This window comes from Heteronotia binoei, chromosome 6 (assembly GCF_032191835.1).
Source record: "Heteronotia binoei isolate CCM8104 ecotype False Entrance Well chromosome 6, APGP_CSIRO_Hbin_v1, whole genome shotgun sequence".
NCBI lineage: Eukaryota > Metazoa > Chordata > Lepidosauria > Squamata > Gekkonidae > Heteronotia > Heteronotia binoei.
Genome location: NC_083228.1, coordinates 81,487,860 through 81,507,121, shown reverse-complemented (window position 1 = coordinate 81,507,121; position 19,262 = coordinate 81,487,860).

The following is a 19,262-nucleotide window of genomic DNA, read 5'->3' as shown; positions in this document are numbered from 1 at the left end:
CTGTGGAGAAGGTAAAAAAAAAATGACCCAAAATCCTTGAGGTGATGTTTAGTTTCAGGAAGCTATCACACAGATTAACATGTAATGGTTTGGAGAACCGTTGTTCTCCAACATCCTCCCATTTAAAATCAAGATATGAGAGTGGGAAGCTTGCAATCAACTTTGAAGAAATGAACAGGGGAAAGGTTAAAACTGTAGGCAGTTGCTGCCAGAAGACATAGTCTTATTGTAAATCTGGCTTGAACATGTCTGTGCTATACTGATAGTAGTGGTGGGAAAATGCTCAACTTCAAGAGAAAAATAATGTTTCCAAATGACAGGAAATTGTACTCGGAGAAAGAAGATTGTATCCCAATGGTGATTATATCGTAGACCAAATCTAATGACTGTTCTGGCTAGGGGAAGAATAGAGTCTCCTAATTAATTGTTTTTAAACACAATTGAAACGTGATATATTCACAGCTGAAGCAATACCTTGAATTTTCCACAGCAGAAAATTGCTCAAATACTTGTAGATGGTTGTACAAAAAGGTCCAGAATTCTAGAGAGAAAATAATTATGACATCTGTAGTGACACAAGAACTGGGCTACTGACTGCCAAGGAAAGAGCTAAGCAGCTGATGATTGACACTGGGCATGAACAAGTGGGATCAAAACCTAAAATGAAAGTTGAGGAAGAGTCCAAATAGATTATAAACACATTACTGTTTTAAAAAACCCACTGTTTCCAATTTTTAGGCATACTCTGCCTTAAGTCTCAGTAAGATAGGTGAACTAAAAATGAAGTAAATGAATATATTAAGAATTTATCTCTCGCCTTTCAATCTAAGCTCTTAACAAGACTTACAGAAGTGAAACAAACAAGAAAGTAAAACCCTCAATATGTGCCCTTCTCCTAACGTCTGTTGCATATGCTACCAAAAAGAATTAAAAACTATTAAATATGTACTCTTACAATGTTTACTACCATTTGGAATCTAATTAGGTGGAGATATTTTTCTAGTAGAGTTTTCACAGTGGTACATTTCTCATTTTGCCTTTTTTATGGAATTGGTAAGTCTTATTCTTCTGAAAACTTCTAAACCTGGCCAAAGCAAGAAGTTTTAAAACACAGAACCATAGAATCATAGAGCTGGAAGGGGCCTCCAGGATCATCTAGTTACACTGTGATTTTTGTTCTCCATGGAAGAGCAAACTTGGCATTCTTTTCCTCACTGCTCCAGTGGTTTCACTCTGCCTTTACTTAGAGATGCAAAATTTCTGGAAGTATTTATGCTAAACTGCTTAACTGAGATCTAACTCAGAAGATATTTGGGGACTTTGGGGGAGGAGCCAGGAGACTTTGAGTGGAGCCAAGATACTTTCCTATTCCCTAAAATAAATAAAAACACAGCAATGCAGTTCCCCTGAATACAGTCTTCATTTCCTCACCCTCCAGCAGCTGCACTTCCACTAAATGAAAGTGAACACACAAACACATACACAAAGCAGCCAAAACCAACAGTTTGCAAGCACATACTTTTGTGATTTCACTGGGGCAATTTACACACAGGAATTGTTGAATGTAACCATCTGCTGTATTCAACCAAGTTCTTCAGACTAGCACAGGGAAACCAAAGTTTCTAGTCTATTCTTTACTCTTTTTTTACTGTGCAAACAACTTCTGAAATGAATGCAAAACAAACGGAGGGACTGTGCTGGTTTCCCTTCTTTTCTCACAGCTTCACACCACACTGGGAATAGCCACATTGTTTTGCTGGCTTGCCACACCCCACTCAGAGTTACAAACTGCTGCAACCTATGTTGCCATAGTATATGTATATTAATTTTTGCCATTTGAGAGGTAGGAAAAAATAAAAGTTGAAGGTAGATTGTGATGAACAGGTCCACCTTCCTCAGAGTGCAACCAGTGAGAGCTGAGAGAATGCTGGTGAGAGGCTGTTGGGACGGTAGAAAATAATAATAGACAGATTGAGTCTGGGGAGTGAAGGAAACTGAATTGGAAGTTGACTGGAAAAAAAGATAGTTTGTAACTGAGAGGAGTGGAAGGAGGACAGTTAGAGATCAAGAGTTCACATATTGAGAAACATTGTATCCAAGTACATAGATCACTCCAATGTTGTTTAAAGCTTTGATTACATAAATGTTAACTCATCAAAAAAAAATGAAATGCCTAAGAAATATTTAAACTTTGTCTTATTTTAATTTAAAGACTCTTTGATGGGTTCTCTGAGCTTGGCTGTGGAGTTTGGAGCAGTAGTACAAGGGTTCCCCCCCCCCCTTTTTCCCCTTTTTCTTTCTCCCCCCCCCCTTTCTTTTCTCCCTATACATTGTGTCAGTGTTTGAATTTAAGCTGTATTTGTATTGAAAAGTGTTGTTTATTGAAAAATAAATTTTTTTGAGTTTTTTAAAAAAAGTTAACTCCCCTTTGTTCACCCATGGTGACTGAAAGTGAAATACCTTAGTGAAAGAAACCTATACACACAGCAAAGAAATCTTGTCCTATATATCTAGCTATATTCTGGCAGCGGCAAGGTTGCTATTTTTATTTATTTATTTAGTTTTATTTATATTCCGCCCTCCCCACTGAAGCAGGCTCAGGGAAGCGAACAAGCATCTGGATCGGGGCGGTGTGGCGGTGCTGATGTTGTTAGACCTGTCGGCCGCGTTCGACACGGTCGACCATCGGCTACTGACCCGCCGCCTCGCCGATATAGGCGTGAGGGGGTCTGCCTTACAATGGCTCTCCTCCTTCCTCGAGGATCGGGGACAAAGGGTGGCAATTGGTGGCGAGCGGTCCCGGAGGCGCACACTGGATTGTGGAGTGCCTCAGGGGGCAGTTCTCTCACCAATGTTATTCAATATCTATATGCGCCCCCTTGCCCAGATTGCCAGGAGACACGGACTTGGGTGCCATCAATATGCAGATGACACCCAACTCTATCTGCTGATGGACGGCCGGCCTGACTGCGTCCCTGAGAATTTAGACTGGGCCTTGCGGGATATGGCAATGTGGTTGAGGAGGAGCGGGCTGAAGTTGAATCCAGCGAAGACAGAAGTCCTTTGTCTGGGTCGGGGCGCCCGGGAAGGGGAAATACCTCTTCCGGTCTTCGACGGGGCGCCGCTGAAAGCGGCGCACCGGGTTAGGAGTCTGGGAGTTCTACTGGAGCCTTCATTATCAATGGAGGCCCAGATTGCAGCCACTGCCAAGTCAGCCTTTTTCCACCTGAGGCGGGCAAGGCAGTTGGCTCCCTTCCTAGAGCGCCAAGATCTGGCAACGGTACTTCACGCAACGGTCACCTCGAGACTGGATTACTGTAATGCCCTCTACATGGGGCTGCCTCTGTACCGAACCCGGAAACTGCAGCTGGTGCAGAACGCAGCGGCCAGGCTACTGTTGGGGCTCCCTAAATGGGAGCACATACAGCCTGGACTGCGCGAGCTGCACTGGCTACCAGTTATATACCGGGTTCGTTACAAAGTGCTGGTCATTACCTTTAAAGCCCTATATGGTCGAGGACCTGTCTACCTTAGGGACCGTCTCTCCCCATATGAGCCCCAGAGAGCACTGAGGTCAGCTGGAAAAAACTTGTTGACCACCCCCGGACCAAGAGAGGTGAAGCTGCAATCCACCCGAAATCGGGCCTTCTCCTCTGTAGCCCCGAACTTATGGAACCAACTTCCAGAGGAAATGCGGGCCCTGCGGGCCCTTGAACAATTCCGCAGGGCCTGCAAGACTTTCCTCTACCGACTGGCTTTCGCTGACGAGGAAAGTAATTGCTAATGAGACCGCCATCATAATAAAGTACAAATAGCAATAGCATTAACACTTTTATTAAATTAATTAATTTTAAACCTATTAGAATTTTTAATGTTGAATGTAACTCTGTCTTTGTATAATGGAATGTTACTGTTAGCCGCCCTGAGCCTGCCCCGGCGGGGAGGGCGGGATATAAATAAAATTATCTAATCTATCTAATCTAATCTAATCTAAGTCCAACAGGCAAGTTTAAATCCCTGGGCCAAGGGAGGCCAAATTGAATACTACTCGAGAACGGGCCTTCTCTATTGCAGCTCCACTACTGGGGAAGCAGCTCCCGGAGGAAGTGCGGGCCCTGCGGTGTTTGGACCAATTCCACAGGGCCTGCAAGACCTTCCTCTTTAAAATGGCCTTCACTTAATGCTAAGCCAAGATAGATTCGCTGAAAATGTTTTTAGCCACTGAATTTTGTAGAAGATCTAACACCATAATGTTAATTTCAATATAAGTTGATTTAAATGATGGTTTTAGCTAATTGTAATTATTGTGTATTAAGGTTTTAATGTGTATTGTATTTATGTGTTGTGAGCCACCCTGAGCCTGCCTCGGCGGGGAGGGCGGGATATAAATAAAAAGTTATTATTATTATAAATACATAAAATCAATTAAAATAGGTGCAGTTACAACTTAAAACATTTAAAACAGCAAATACAGTAGCATTAAGTATTGTTTTCATAAAGGCAGTGCACCAATCTTTTGATTCTGATTTCCAGCATAAGTTCAGATCTCCAGATATAGTTCAGATCCAGAGGAGGGCTCTTTGAAGACAGTTCAATTTGTCCAAAATGTTAATATTTCACATATGACCAGACCAGGGCCAATGTGTGGGAGTAGGCCAAGTAGGCTTCTGTCTTGGGTGCCATTTGGTCTAGGGGTGCCATGAGGCGCCTGCTGCCACCCGCTTGCACCTGCCTCCCCTCATCCTTCTTGCTCCGCCTGCCTCCCCCCACCTCCCTATGCCCACTGAAGTCTGTCTCCCCGCTGCTGTCGGTCTCACCCTGCCTGCCTCCCCTGTGCCCGTCCTCCTCCCCGTGCCCACTGAAGTCTGTCTCCCCACTGCCATTGGTCTCACCCTGCCCACCAACCTCCCCCCTGCCCATCTCCCAGCGCTCCCTGCTGAGTGTTAGTGCAGAGCACATGGTCTGATGATGTCACTTTTGGTAATGTCATTGGCCCATGTGCGAGGGCAGGGGGGGGCACGGAAGAAACAGACATGGCCTAGGAGCACAAGAACCCCTAGTGCCGAGCCCGGATCAGACAAGAGTCCCAGCATTTAACAATCAAAGGCTTGGTGGAAGAGCTCCATCTTACAGGCCTGTGGAACTGCAAAAGATCCTGTAGGGCCCTAACCTCTTCAGAGAGCTCATTCCCCCAGCATGGGGCTGCAACTGAGAAGGCTTTTGCTCGGATTGCAGCTAACCTCGCTTCTCTAGGGCTAGGGATTGAAAGGAGATTTTAGGATCCAGACCATAGTACTCTTGGAGGAACATATGGGGAAAGGTGGTCCGGTAGGTATGCAGGCCGTAAAAGGTAAAGATAATTCCCTGTGCAAGCACCAGTTGTTTCTGACTCTGGGGTGACATTGATTCACGACATTTTCATGGCAGACTTTTTTAATGGGGTGGTTTGCCTTGGCCATATAGGGCTTTAAAAATCAGCACCTTGAAATGAATCTGGTATGCAATGGGTAACCAGTGCAGTGCTTTCAGCTCAGGCTGAATGTGTTCTCACAAGGAGAGACCCACTAACAGCCTGGCTGCAGCATTCTGCACCAGTTGAAGCTTCTGAATTTGACAAAGGGCAGTCCCATGTAGAGAGCATTACAGTAGTGTAGTCTCAAGATGACCATGGCATAGATCACTGTCACTAGGTCATCACGGTCTGAGGAAAAATTCCTGGTTATTTGGGTTGGTGCTTGAGAGGGTAGAGTTTGGGGAGAGAACTCAACAGGAAAGTTACGTCATAGAGTCCACCTTCTGAATCTGCCTTTTTCTCCAGGGGAACTCATCTCTGCCATCAGGATATTAGCTGTAATTCTTGGAGAATTCTTGGATGTTGGGAACCCTTATAACAGTTGGCAGCAAAAGAAACCGGGGGTAAGTGGTGCTGCTGCATGGGAACATGTGGCTGGGGGTGGGGACAAGCCTATGTTTCTAGTGCACAACACCCTATGGAGGCTCAGAGCTGTAAAAAAACAGCAATTGGCAAACCTGTGTGTGCACAGTTCCCATGTGGGACTGCACAGAAGATCAACAATGAACATCTTAGTATTAAGATTCATGTTAAGTTGACTTCAAGGAAGAAGTTTCTTCCCTCAAGCCAGCTGACTTCAAAAGAGCTTTTTAAAACACTGCTTAAAATATTATAACGTGTCAAAATGTAAAAATCATTATTAGAATTATGAGAAGCCTGTTTAAATACCTAATTAATCTATCAAGGTCTCCTTAGATATAGATGAGAAGGGGGTGGCAGTAATTTTGAAGGGACGATGATTTTATGACACTGATGAGGAAGTTTGAACTCTCAAACTCTATTAGCATGAATGAATCGCACAGTTTCCTTGTGAGTTAATTAGAAAATCATTTTTCCTAATATAATGAAGTTGTGTTTGATTCTAAGATTGTTGAGGCTGACAGATTTATTATATCTCCAGATGGCCTGGTGAGCTCCCCCATCCCACCCAGCAAAGATTTTTCAACATATTATGAAGCCAGTCTATAAACACTATCCAGTTTCCATTGTATTAATACATTTTCTAGGATTCTTGCTAACTTTGAAAGAAAAACCTTGAGAAAGGTACAGTCCACCTTTTGGGACTTCAATCAGTTCCACATGAGGGATGATTAATAGTCTGACAGAAAACTATTAATTAATGTGGCCAGAGGGCATTACAGTCATAACTCTAACAAAATATTAGAATTATTAAAGGCAACATGTCCCTTAGATAAATTCTCAGTGCTCTGACAGTTCTCAATTGGCTTCTTACCAACAAGAACATAAAAGAGCTTGGGAAATGGAAGCTGGAAGGCAAGGAGTTAGTATTCTAACTGCAGATTCCGGAAAAGGAAGGACCTACCTTGCAGAAAGAGAGAATCCAGTGCAGCTCTGAGAGGTTTTAATCCTAACAAGAGGGGAAAGGAGGAAATTGTCCTCAACCAACCACAAAACAGAAAATGAAAAAGAAGACTTCAGATTTATATCCTGCCCTTCTCTCTGAATCAGAGACTCAGAGAAGCTTACAATCTCCTATATCTTCTCCCCCCACAACATATACCCTGTGAGCTGGGTGGGGCTGAGAGGGCTCTCACAGCAGCTGCTCTTTCAAGGACAACTTCTGCAAGAGCTATGGCTGACCCAAGGCCATTCCAGCAGCTGTAAGTGGAGGAGTGGGGAATCAAACCCGGTTCTCCCAGATAAGAGTCTGCACTTAACCACTACACCAAACTGGCTCACAACTTCTGCTCTTAAAAAAATGGGACTGAAGAATTGCTCCATGGTTTGTGTGTGCATACAAAAGAAGCATGCTACCAACTAAAGGAAAACTGTGAAAAATTATTAGCAGGATTATTAGCCAGGATTTCCCATGTTGGGGGGCATGAGCAAAAGTTGGGGGACACTTAACAGCCCCCTCCCCTCCCACAGGAGGAGCGGCTGCTCCTGCCACCCCTTCCATGCATTTTAAGCAGCCCCCCTGCTGCTGCCATTGCCTCCTCCTGAGGGGCTGTGGAGGCCAAAGCTGAGAGGGTGGGGGCTGCCCCCTTCTTCTCGTGTGATTTAAATTTCACAGAAGGATGCTCAGGAGCAGCCACTGACATTCCTGTGCTATTGAAAGGCCCACCAATGAGCTGATCAGCAGGGCATTTAAATCATGTGGGAGGCTGGCAGCTGCTCTGGGTGCCCTCCTGCAGAATTTAAATCACCCAGGAAGGAGGGGGTAGCCCCCATCCTCTTAGCTTTTGCCTCTGTGGCCCCTCAGGAGCAGACAATGGTGGCGGAAGGGGGGCTGCTTAAAATGTACAGGAGGGTGGTAGGAGCAGCCGCTGCCCTTCCCCTGCTATTGAAAGGCCACTGATCGGCTGATTGGTGGGGCCTTTAAATCATGCTGGAGGCCAGTCATGGCACTCAAGTGACAGTGGAACTGTGGCAGCAGCAGTGCTGAATGGTGGGGCCCCCCAGCTAGAAGTTGGGAGCAGGACCCCCATAGGCTCTCCTGTTGCTACAGACCTGGTTATTACCCTGGTGGGATAATGAAGCTGTAGGGAGAGCTGTTTTGCTGTTGTCACTTTTTAAAACAATTATTAAGCACTTCTGTGATGGGTTTGCTTAACGGGAACAAAGATATCCAGTGTTCTTAAACAAAATTTAAAATACATCTTCATATCAGGGTGCAAGGTGGTGATAAGGAGAATGTAATGTTAATAATTAATAATGTTGCATATACTACAATAAAAACAAGAGCTCAGACCACCTGTACAACTGTATTCCTCACAAGGATCACAAATGGTTTGGGAAAAAGGGGATACCATGTAATGTTCTGGATGTCAATGGAGATTGTTTTTAAACTGGGCAGCAGCTGAACAGTTTGCAGTATTGGCTTTGTCTCCTAACTTATTCTTGTATAAGCCAGACACTTGGGTAAAGGACTATTTCCCCCCTTTCCTTCAGTTTGACTTGCATTTGCATCTAGGCCAAACTGCACATTGCTTTTACTGTGTGAGTGCCACAGGGAGCTGCAGCAGGATGCCAGCAGTAAGTTCCCCTTGGGAACTAAATTCAGAATTGCCGCAGAAGCACAATTTGTATTGGGTCCACAGCAGAGGGGAGGAGGAGTGCCTGTCTTCCCCCGTGCTATTTTCTTGACCCAAAATGGCTATGCAGGGCTTAATTTGCACTATCTAGGGGCTGCATGTACAAACATTCAGGGAATATGAAGTCCCCCCCAAGCAAATAACGCCTCATGGAAATTATGTGGGGGGATGCAGGAGCTCCTCCTCTCCCTGGAGTAGGGTTGCCAAATCCCCACCGGCTACTGATGGGGGACTTTATTTGTGCACACGTGGTGCAATATTGTCACCCAGAAGTGACGTATTGTGCCAGGCACATTGTGTGGGGACGCTCTAGTAAATAACTGAAAACACTATGGTTTTGCTTAACTGAGTTTCCCCCAAAATTGCTAAGAGTATTCCTGTGTGAAACCATAGAGTTTTCCATGGGTTTTTATCACATTTTGTGCACTGCATGGTGGCTGGATTCTTTGGGGGTAGGGATCCCCCTGGTGGCCTCTTCCCTGTCAGTGGGTTGAGACCTGCAAAACTGGAGGATCCCCCACCCCCAGTGGGAACTTGTTAGCCCTATCCTGGAACACAGTCCTGGTCTGGGTTGGTGACGCTTCTGATTTGGGTTCCCATTGGGGACTCACAGTGGTCACATGGCTAACAGCCCCTTTGGCAATCATGTGGTAGATGTAACAGGTAGTTTAGGCCCCTGTCTTGCTTAATGCACAAGAGTGAGTAGCTGAGGTATGAAAAGGGAAACTCTTGATGGAGGAGCCTCTTAGTGAGTCCTTAGTAGCCTAAATTCTGAAAAGCAGGACCAGCCTGGGCCAGCAAGTCTGGTTCCTCCTGCCCCCACCATTGCCGGGCAGCCAGCTAGTTCCTCCAGATGAGTTCTGAGTGGCTAGTGCTAGCAGTCGAATCCTAAACTGCAATGGCTCTGTCATGGCAGCAATTTGAATACTTTGTCTCAGTTCTGGGTGGAGGTGACACTTTTTGGCCATCTGAACCACAATCTGAAGGAACAGGACAAGGGGAGCATGTGACTGGAAAAATGTGAAGGGCATTTTCTGCATAAAAACAAAACCATTGAGCTTGGACCAACTCATGCTTATTTGCAGAGGTTTTTTTTAATAGAAAAAGCATGGCAGGAACTCATTTATATATTAGGCCACACCCCTGATGCCATGCTAACTAGAATTGCATCCCTGTGCGTTTTTGCTCAAAAAAAGCCCTGCTTATTTGAAAGTAAATCATATCTCACCTAGAGTTGCACTGTATGTCAGCCACAGCTTTAGACAGCTGAAGGGGAAGGGGAGAGGCTCATAAGTCAGGTCAGCCTGGTGACAGAGTGTGAGCTTGGCAGCATTTCAGATCTTGCTTGTATCTGTTTGATATACTTGAGGCAGGGCAAAAGAGAACATAGCTCGGATGTGGTCCCTTGGTGCTTGCTGCCTCTCTCATTTCTGCAGAGCCCCCCCTTGCTTCCTTTCTGAATGGTGTTTACACCTCATGTGCTCTACCTGCCATTTGTTGGCTTCTTGAAGAGCCCCCTGGGGCTGAGTGATGCTTTTGTCCTTTGACCCAGCCTTCCTGACCCTCCAGTATAGCTTGATATAATATTCACCTGGGGCACCTGGTTGAAGCATCAACTGTTCCAAGTTGTGTCTAGACCTGAGACAGTAAGCCATGCATAGCAACAGTTATCCGCCTTGCATCTTGAGTGGGTCATAATCTCAACATCATTTTCATTGGTGCATACATTAATTATATGTATCTAATAACCCAGATATTAATCATTATATTCCCCTTTAATATTGTAAAGACTTTCTACCAGGGAAGCACTCCATGAGGTGGGGTGGCGGCAATTAGCTTGGTTTAATGTCAGCCAAATGTGCACCATTATCATGCCTCTTCTCCTGTCTGGAGAGGTTCTGCAGGGGCCTGAGAGGCATGCTCATCTCGGGGGTGGGTGGGTGTCCCACCCATGTTTAAATTACTTTAAAAGTAATTGATTTAGTTCCACCACACCTCATTTGCAGGTGGAAAGCAAGCAGCAACCAGAGGATCCCCTGCAAACAAAATCAAACTTTGGCTAGGCAAGGTGAGTCATTAGGAGCCTCAAGCATCTGGCCTGCATGCCCTGGTGCACTTGGAACCCCACTGTAATTCTTGCACTACATGTCTTGGTGCCCTGGGCAATTATCTACAATTGTTTAGTGGTAGACTGCCTCTCCTGCCAACAAAAGTCCATATAGTCAAAGTGATGGTATTCCCAGTAGTAATGTATGGCTATGAGAGTTGGACCATAAGGACGGCTGAGCGCAGAAGAATAGATGTGTTTGAGCTGTGCTGCTGGAGAAGAACCTTGAGAGTCTCTTGGACTGCAAGAAGATCAAATCAGTCTATCCTAAGGGAAATCAACCCTGACTGTTCCCTGGAAGGTCAGATGCTGATGCTGTAGGCTTGAGGGGGTGTGATGAAAGGGCAATTGGTTTGTGGATGTGCCCATTGTTTGGTGGGGCTTCCTGGAAGGGTAGTGATAAGGAAACTGGCTGTTGAATGTGACCATTGTTCTGTGTTAATTGCTGGGAAGGTTGGAAGGGGTTTGAAGATAAGGACACCCCCTCCAGCCTACAAATAGCAGCTCTCCAGCAGCCCTGGCCCCACTCAATGCACAGCAGCCAAGAAGGTCTGAGCGCCTGCTCCGGCTGCAACGCCACTGAGGATGTTCTCCGCAGCTGAGAATGAAACGTCTGGAAGGAAAACTTTCTCCAGTAGAACACGGCACTTGATCCCGAAAGATTCTACAAACCCTAATTCTGTATTTTCTTAGGCACATGCATGCCCCATTTGTTTGACAGCCATCACTGATTGCAATGCCCCCCCCCCCAAAAAAAAAGACAGTTTAGACCTCAGCCCAAAGTTGTTCAGAATCTAATAAGTACAAGGATCTTTTTCCTGAACAGTGGCTGTACCACTACCTCTCTTGGAGCTTGAGGCACAGATTCCCTGTACTGAAAGGTACCTATACAAACATGACAAGCAGAAGCGTCAAGAATGTTCAGTGTTTCTGTCTCATATATGAAAGGAGATTGTGGAATTAAGCCAAATTTGATCAATAGATCATTAATAATCTGTTTATATATCACATTTATTCCACCCTTCTTCCCAAGAGCACAGGAAGCTTGCTGGATGGTTCTTCCTTACAAACTCCAATGCTGTCTCATTTAATGTGCTATTGTTCAGATTCCCAGTCATTACATTGAGGGCAGGGGAATCCCTCCAACAGGGGACAAGAAGAAAGGGTGCCAGCATGGCAACCATTGCTGTTCTTATGCAAAGGCTTGGCAGAACATCTCTTACAGGCCCTACAAAACTGTAAAAGATCCCGCAGGGCCCTGATGTCTTCTGGCAGAGTGTTCCACCAAGTCAGGACCTGGACTGAAAAAGTCCTGGCCCTCCTCGAGGACAGCCAGACCTCTTTAGGGCCAGGACTCACCAGCAGGTTTTGACCAGTGGAGTGAAACACCCTTCCAGGGACATAGTACGAAGGCCTACATCCTCAATGGTGGGAACTAAGCTTGAGGATGCAAAGCTAGATAAATATTGAGCCCTGTGAACAGATCTTCCACCTGCCTACATCTCTATAAACAGCAGAGGTGAGAGATGGGAAGAACTGTGGTGTTAGGAGAGCAGGGCTAACTCTCTCCTCTATGCCATTTTTTTTCACTGGAAATCATTGTTCTCCCAGAGCTATTTGCCCCAAGACGGAAAACAAAATATAAGTATCTGTACATTTTCCCTATAAGGTCAAACAGCAGCTGCGTGGGGGCAATGTACAAGGGGAATACCACATGGGGAGACAGGGTTACCTCCTTCAGCAACATGGTCCTGATCCAATTCATACATGACAGCTACTATTTATAGAAATTTAAAGAGATGGGAATCTCATCGTTCAACTTTGCTGTTTTGTCTAATTACACCCTGACCATAATATTTGAAATATATCTTTAAAAGGGCATAGATATTTAGAACATCATGAACGGCTTTTCTTTTTGATGTGAACTAACCATGTATATGGTTTTCATCACCTCAGCAAGACTGAAGAATGCTCTTGAACAGAAGAACGGAGAGGAAAAGTCCTGCTGTTTTTTAAACATTCTGACAACACTCACTATATTTTTGGCATTCCTACCGATAGCCAGTTGGGAGGTTGACTTGCCTGTTTCTCATGTTGTGCCAAGATAATGTAGCAGCCCATCTAGGGGACGAGGTCACTGTTGACATCATAGAGGTCACTCTCAATGTAATTGTGACCACCTTTCCATAAACAATTGGGATAAAGGAAGAGTTTGAGAATTAGATGGCTTGGCCAAAAGATTTAATGCTTTGTTTAATTAGGTTCAGAAAACACATGGGTGCATTTATCACTAGCACTAAGGTAGAAAACTAGATTATGACTGACCATTGTGGGATTAATTACCTAATAACACTCCTTGCCTCATTGCTACCATCACAGATAGATTTCCAGGTAGCTGGAACTGCACCAATATTCCTTGTCCAAGGAATCACATGGCACACATGTTTATATTGGGTTTTATATAACATCATCCCTCAGCAGTCTACTTTAACGTGTCTCCTTGAGCTGATGGGAGGCAGGATTAAACTCTACTTTCTCTTAAGGGAGAGAGCTTCTTTGCAAGGCCAGACTATTCCTTGCAGCTGAGGAGGCAGATTTTTTTCTTGAGAAAGAAGGACCCAACCCTGCTTTCCTTTGTCACATTAAATCAAAAACATGAAGAGATTAAGTGGTCCTTGGGGGCCATTACCTTGAGGATAGTCTCGTTGGTGCCATAAAACAACACAGTTCCTTCAATAGGAGGGGGTGTCACAAATGCTCCCATAGAGTAAGAAGTGCTGGAGGGCAACCAGCTGAGATTTATCTTCTTCCCATCCATCTTTATGGAGACTGAAAATACACTAAAGCAAGAAGAGCAGTTGGTTTTTATATCCCACTCTTCACTACCCAAAGGAGCCTTGGAGTGGCTTACAATCACCTTCTCTTCCTCTCCCCACAACAAACACCTTGTGAAGTAGGTGGGGCTGAGAGAGTTCTAAGAGGGGCCCACATCTAGGATTTTTTTCTGGAGGGGTGCCAGGGAGCACTAATTTAATTAGCAAAGCATAAACAAGAGGAGAGGGGGATTGGGGGACCAGAAAAGGGTGTGTCTGGTAGATTTTGGAGGGGCACCATGTCCCTGGCCCTGACCTAGTTATGGTCCTGTGCTTAGCCCAAGGTCACACAGCAGGCTTCATGTGGGAGACTGGGGAATCAAACCTAGCTCTCTGGATTAGAGTCTGCCGTTCTTAATCACTACACCACTCTGGCTCCTTGGCTCCTACACACATACTGATTGCTGTCATTGGAACAAAATAGGTCCTGCCTCATCATCAGTGGGGAACTTTGGGGGTGATCCTGGAGGGGACGGGGATGTCTCCAGCACGATGTCATGCAGAAGTGACATAATCATGTTAGGGATGCAGCCCTATGGAAGGCACCACTGCTGCCACCTTGCAAGAACCATTTAAAGGGAACCGTCTCTTAATTTTTTTTTTTTTGCAAGTGGGTGTGCCAGTGCTCTGCATGCCTGAACTCCAAGTGGCAAATTTGCTGTTTGGAATTCAGGTGTGCATGGCCCCTGCACTCCAAGCGGCAAATTTGTCACTTGGAATTCTGGTGTGTGGCCAGTGGCTGCCCCTCTCCCTCCCCTTCTGCAAGAGTTAAAGGGCCCTTCAGCTGATCAGTGGGTCATGTGCTCCTGTCGATCAGCTGGAGGACCCTTTCAATCTTGCAGGAGCGGAGGGAGAGGGGTGGCTGCTGTTGGGAGTGGGACTCTCCCTGCCACACAGCCAGCAAGAAGCAGGATACTGTGAAATTGGGGTGTCCCCCACCCCCACCTGGGGACTGGTGTCCCTACACAGAAATAATATGGGTTACACATACTATGGTTATACATTTCATTTTTCCTCATCTGTTTATTGTACCTCTTGGGATCCAACACCACATGGTAAATGAATGGTAGGAGATAACTCAAGTAAACCAGAAAGGTAATGTCTAGATCTCAAAACAAAGAACCTGGGCAGCATTTTTACTGGTGGCTATGAAGGTGTTGATTGCTGCATGGCCATAGGAATGCCTGTATATATTTCCTCCGATTACTGTGACCACTTGGGTGCTACAATAAATCAAAACAGAGAATAACTACCAGGATGTCTACAAACAAGTCATGAAAATGGCTTTCATACCTTTGAGAGCTATCATTGACACAGTGGATGCTTTCACATGGTGACTGCTTGCAAGTGGATTTTCTTATTCTAATCCAGTTGCAACACACCCAGTCTTACCCTGCCAGACTTTTCCATGTTCCCATCTTTCATGCCCAAAGCCAACCCAGTTTTTTCACAGGTCACAATAATTATTTTGTTCATCATTTGTAGCTTCCTGAGGGTGCCAAGCATTTTCTGATAGATACCCCTGGCTCCCTTCAAAGGGCCCAAGGGTTCCCAGGCAAGGCAATGATTGTTACATCAGTTTAAGTCTGTAGAATGCTGACTAGTCATGTAATGAAGAAGGCAGTACTGTTATGTTGTGTCATAACTAAATTGTATTACCTTTGTGGTTGTGAATAAAAAAAAGTCCCCAAAGCCAGGAAGGAGAATGGAAAAGGATATCCGAGGTTAGACACAGACTATCTGCTGATGATACAGAAAAATGTGCAGTTCTGAGCAGCAGTTCACTGTTGCCCCTTCTCCTGTGGTGCTGGGGATTGTCAGGGTCAGATTTTCATTCCTCGAAGAGCAGGCAGTCACCAGGGGCAGTAAAATAATGAGCAGCTGCTTATTGTTAGGAGAAAGCACTGGATATATAGAGTAGGATGACCTAAGGCAATTGACCCAAGGCAGCAATCCTCTCCTGTCCCATGGGTCCATTCTGGAAACTGTAATATGACAAAACATAATGGAAACAGATCATTTATCAGTATTATGGTATTAGGGGTGCATACCTGTCAATTTTTCCAGAAGCGGCAGATGTCTGCTCTTCCAGTCTCAAGGTTCTCATCTCTTGTGGCAAGCTAATAAAATCTAATGGTTTCATTTTTACATTCATTTGGATCTCTATCCTAATAAATTAAGCTGCAGTTGGTCACTGGCAAAGCATGTCTTGCTTGTCCTAAGGCCTGCCTGCATGTTTGTTTGTTCAAAATATATCTGAACTACATTTTATCCATCCTGGAGTGCTAGCACAATGACAGCTATTTTAGCAACAATAGTATGAAGTTTGCCCACTTAACACCCCCCCATGAGCTTTGCTGCACAAGTAGGGCCCACATAGTGCTGAGGAAGATGTTGCTCTGAAAATGTGATAGTTCCTTAATCCACAATCTATGTGAAATGTTTTTGAACTGCATGTTAAAAATACTCATTCTCAAGGTGGAGAGATTGTGTGCAAATTCCCTTAACTTGAAGAAGAGCTGCAGTCTTCCATAGAGCTTAACCGTAAGCACCTCCTTGGCTGGAGCAAGTCCTAGGTTTTAATTTGTAAGTTTTTGACTGCTTTTAGCCTACTTTGTTATCCGCCCTAAGCCCATCCATGGGAAAGGGCAGAATATAAGTCAACAAAAATCAATCAATCAATCAATCTTTGGCATCCCCAGAAAAATGGTTTCAGGTAGGAAACCTGAGGCACTGCAAAGTCACTGCATGTCTGAACAGATAATACAGAGCTAGATAGAGCTATGTCCTCCCTTAGCATAAGCCAGCTTCACATGTGCCCAATAATACATAATTATTAATGAACTGCCATACGTGTGCATGGTGCTTTACATAGTATGAGGCAGTAGGTCTGCTTCAAGAAGTTTACAATGTAAAATCTGACAAAAGGAAGATAGTACAGGGTGAGAAGGGAAGAAGGGTCAGGGAGTGTCAATTCTCATTGCATATGTTTAGACTTTGCTTTAGTAGGAAAGGGGGCTATGGAATTGACTTTGAGGGAAAGATTGGTTTTAAAGGCAGGGAACTGAGAGGTGCAATGCAGTGTTACGGATACAAAGTGGTAAGAGAGAAATAACAAGATATTGGATTTATATATCCCACCCTCCACTCTGAATCTCAGAATGGCTCACAATCTCCTTTACCTTTCTCCCCCACAACTAACACCCTGTGAGGTAGGTGGGGCTGAGAGAGCTCTCCTAGAAGCTGCCCTTTCAAGGACAGCCCTGTGAGAGCTATGGCTGACCCAAGGTTATTCCAGCAGCTGCAAGTGGAAGAGTGTGGAATCAAACCTGGTTCTCCCAGAAAAGAGTCTGCACACTTAAACCACTATGCTAAATGCGAAGCAGGAAGACTTTAGATGGCATGAGGGTGGTAGAGTTGAGTGGTACACAGAAAATAGTGGTTTGGGACATGAGACCACAGGAATAAGGAACAAGAAGTTTTGAAAGTGACAAGAATTGAGACTGTCTGGAAGAAAAGAGGGTTGAATGAAGTGTAGCAGTGAGAAGAGAAAATGATGTGTGCTGGAGAGAGATGGATCAAGTGAGAATAGTTTCCATGTTACTGTTCAAAAGAGTCAATGTTATGATTGGAGTACAGTGATTCAAACTTAAAACAGAAACAATAGTTACTACATTTGTATAAGTGTATAAGGCATGACAATATTCTGCAGGCACAGAGGCCCAAGCCAGAGAAAAGTTAGTGCCTCCTTAAGAACAGTTACACTCTTCTAAGACTACTGAAGTCACTGGGTTTAGAAGGACATAACTCTTTTACAGAGGAACAGCAAATCTGGCTGAGATTAATGGGAACTGTAACTCACCTAAGTCCTATTGATTTCAACAGGACACAGCTTGACTTCCCTTGACTAGATTTGGACAATAGACTGTGCCCATAACTATAATATTTTACTTTTGATTCTGCTTGGGTAGTTGTGTGTATACTAACTTGCTCATTTGCAGAAGCGTGCTGTTTTGCTTTCCCAATATATACATTTTACTATTATCATTACTAGATAATAGATTCAGGTGATTAGCCATGTTGGTCTGCAGCAACAGAACAAAGTTTGAGTCTAGTGGCATCTTTAAGACCAACAAAGTTTAATTGGACTAAGATCAGATTCAAATCCTAACTCTGCCATGGAAGCTTGTTGGGCAATCTTGGGCCTGCCATACATTCTCAGCCTAACCTGCCTCACAGGATTGTTGTGATGATAAAACAGAGAGAACAATGTAAGCTGCTTTGGGTCCCCACTGGGGAGAAAGGATGGATAAAGTAAATAAATAGATAGATACTGCTGTCTTCTCCAGACCTTTAGTGAACACACATAAGAACATGAAACTGCCTTATCCTGAATCAGACCCTTGATCCATTAAGATCAGTAGTGTCTATTCAGACCAGCAGCAGCTCTCCAAGGTCTTAGACAAAGGTCTTTCACAGATCCTTTAACTGAACCTGGGACCTTCTACATGCCAGATGCTCTGCTACAGAGCCACTGTCTCTCCCCACTACTGGAAACACTATTTGTTCCACACACAAGTTGCAACAGTCTCTTCAACTGCATTGCACTGAATTAAAGACAAAGATCTGCAGAGCATGTATATTTCCTCCCTTCCTCCTCCTATCTCCAGGGGCATGAGCTTGGTCCCAGCCAGGAGCTTTTAATGAGGCAGCAAGCTGGAGCCCTTCTTCCTGCAGGTATCTTGCAGCAGCCATTAATTTATCCTTGTTCCTGTGCAAGGAGCGGTTGCTAGCCATTAGCAGAAGCCAGATGGTGCTTTCATACTAATGAGATTTTGCATTTTAGAAGAACAGATAGCAACCTCTGATTCTACAGGTATTTTCTTTGAAGCCTGGTCAGTCAAAGCACCAAGGACATTATTTAAATTCTTGCCTCTGCTGTACATTTTTACCCATGATGTATAACGCCTTAAAAATGGATACTTTTGTTAAAAATTGACATGACATCTAGTATATATATTACTTCCATAGCATATTTTGTTACACCTCATGTGTGAATATCCCTGAATCCTGTGTATTAGCATTTATAAAGAAAACAATTATCATATTTGAGGGTGAAAAGAAACAGCCACAAACTATCACTTTCTGCCTACTGGTTTGTTTTCTCACTGTGTAGATTATGCTTTTGCAACACAGCATCGAAAAGTTCATCTCCTACCTCACCCACCAAGCAATTTCAATAATTTGCAGTGTAGCAATAAGATTTTTCATATTTGTGAATCAGTCAAATAAATTGAGAACTATCCCTTGGAGAGATCAATGAAAACACACACACACATACAGACACCCAAGACCTTTTTAAAGGATTTATTTAATCTGCTAACATTCACTCTTGATTTAGACAAAAACAGTTAATGACTGCTTCTTTACTTTGTTTATCCATTTTTGTAGTAGTTGTTGAGAAAGAAAGAGCAAGTGGGTATTTATTTCGAGGTCAGGTGTAGAACTCAATTCCTTGGCAAATAATCACACAAGGAAAGGAAGGGATCCCAATGTATGACTTGTCCATGGGTTTCCTGATATTTCTTGTACAGCAGTGGGAAAGCAAGGAGTACATGAACAAAGCAAGCCATGATGACATAGCTCATTAGATT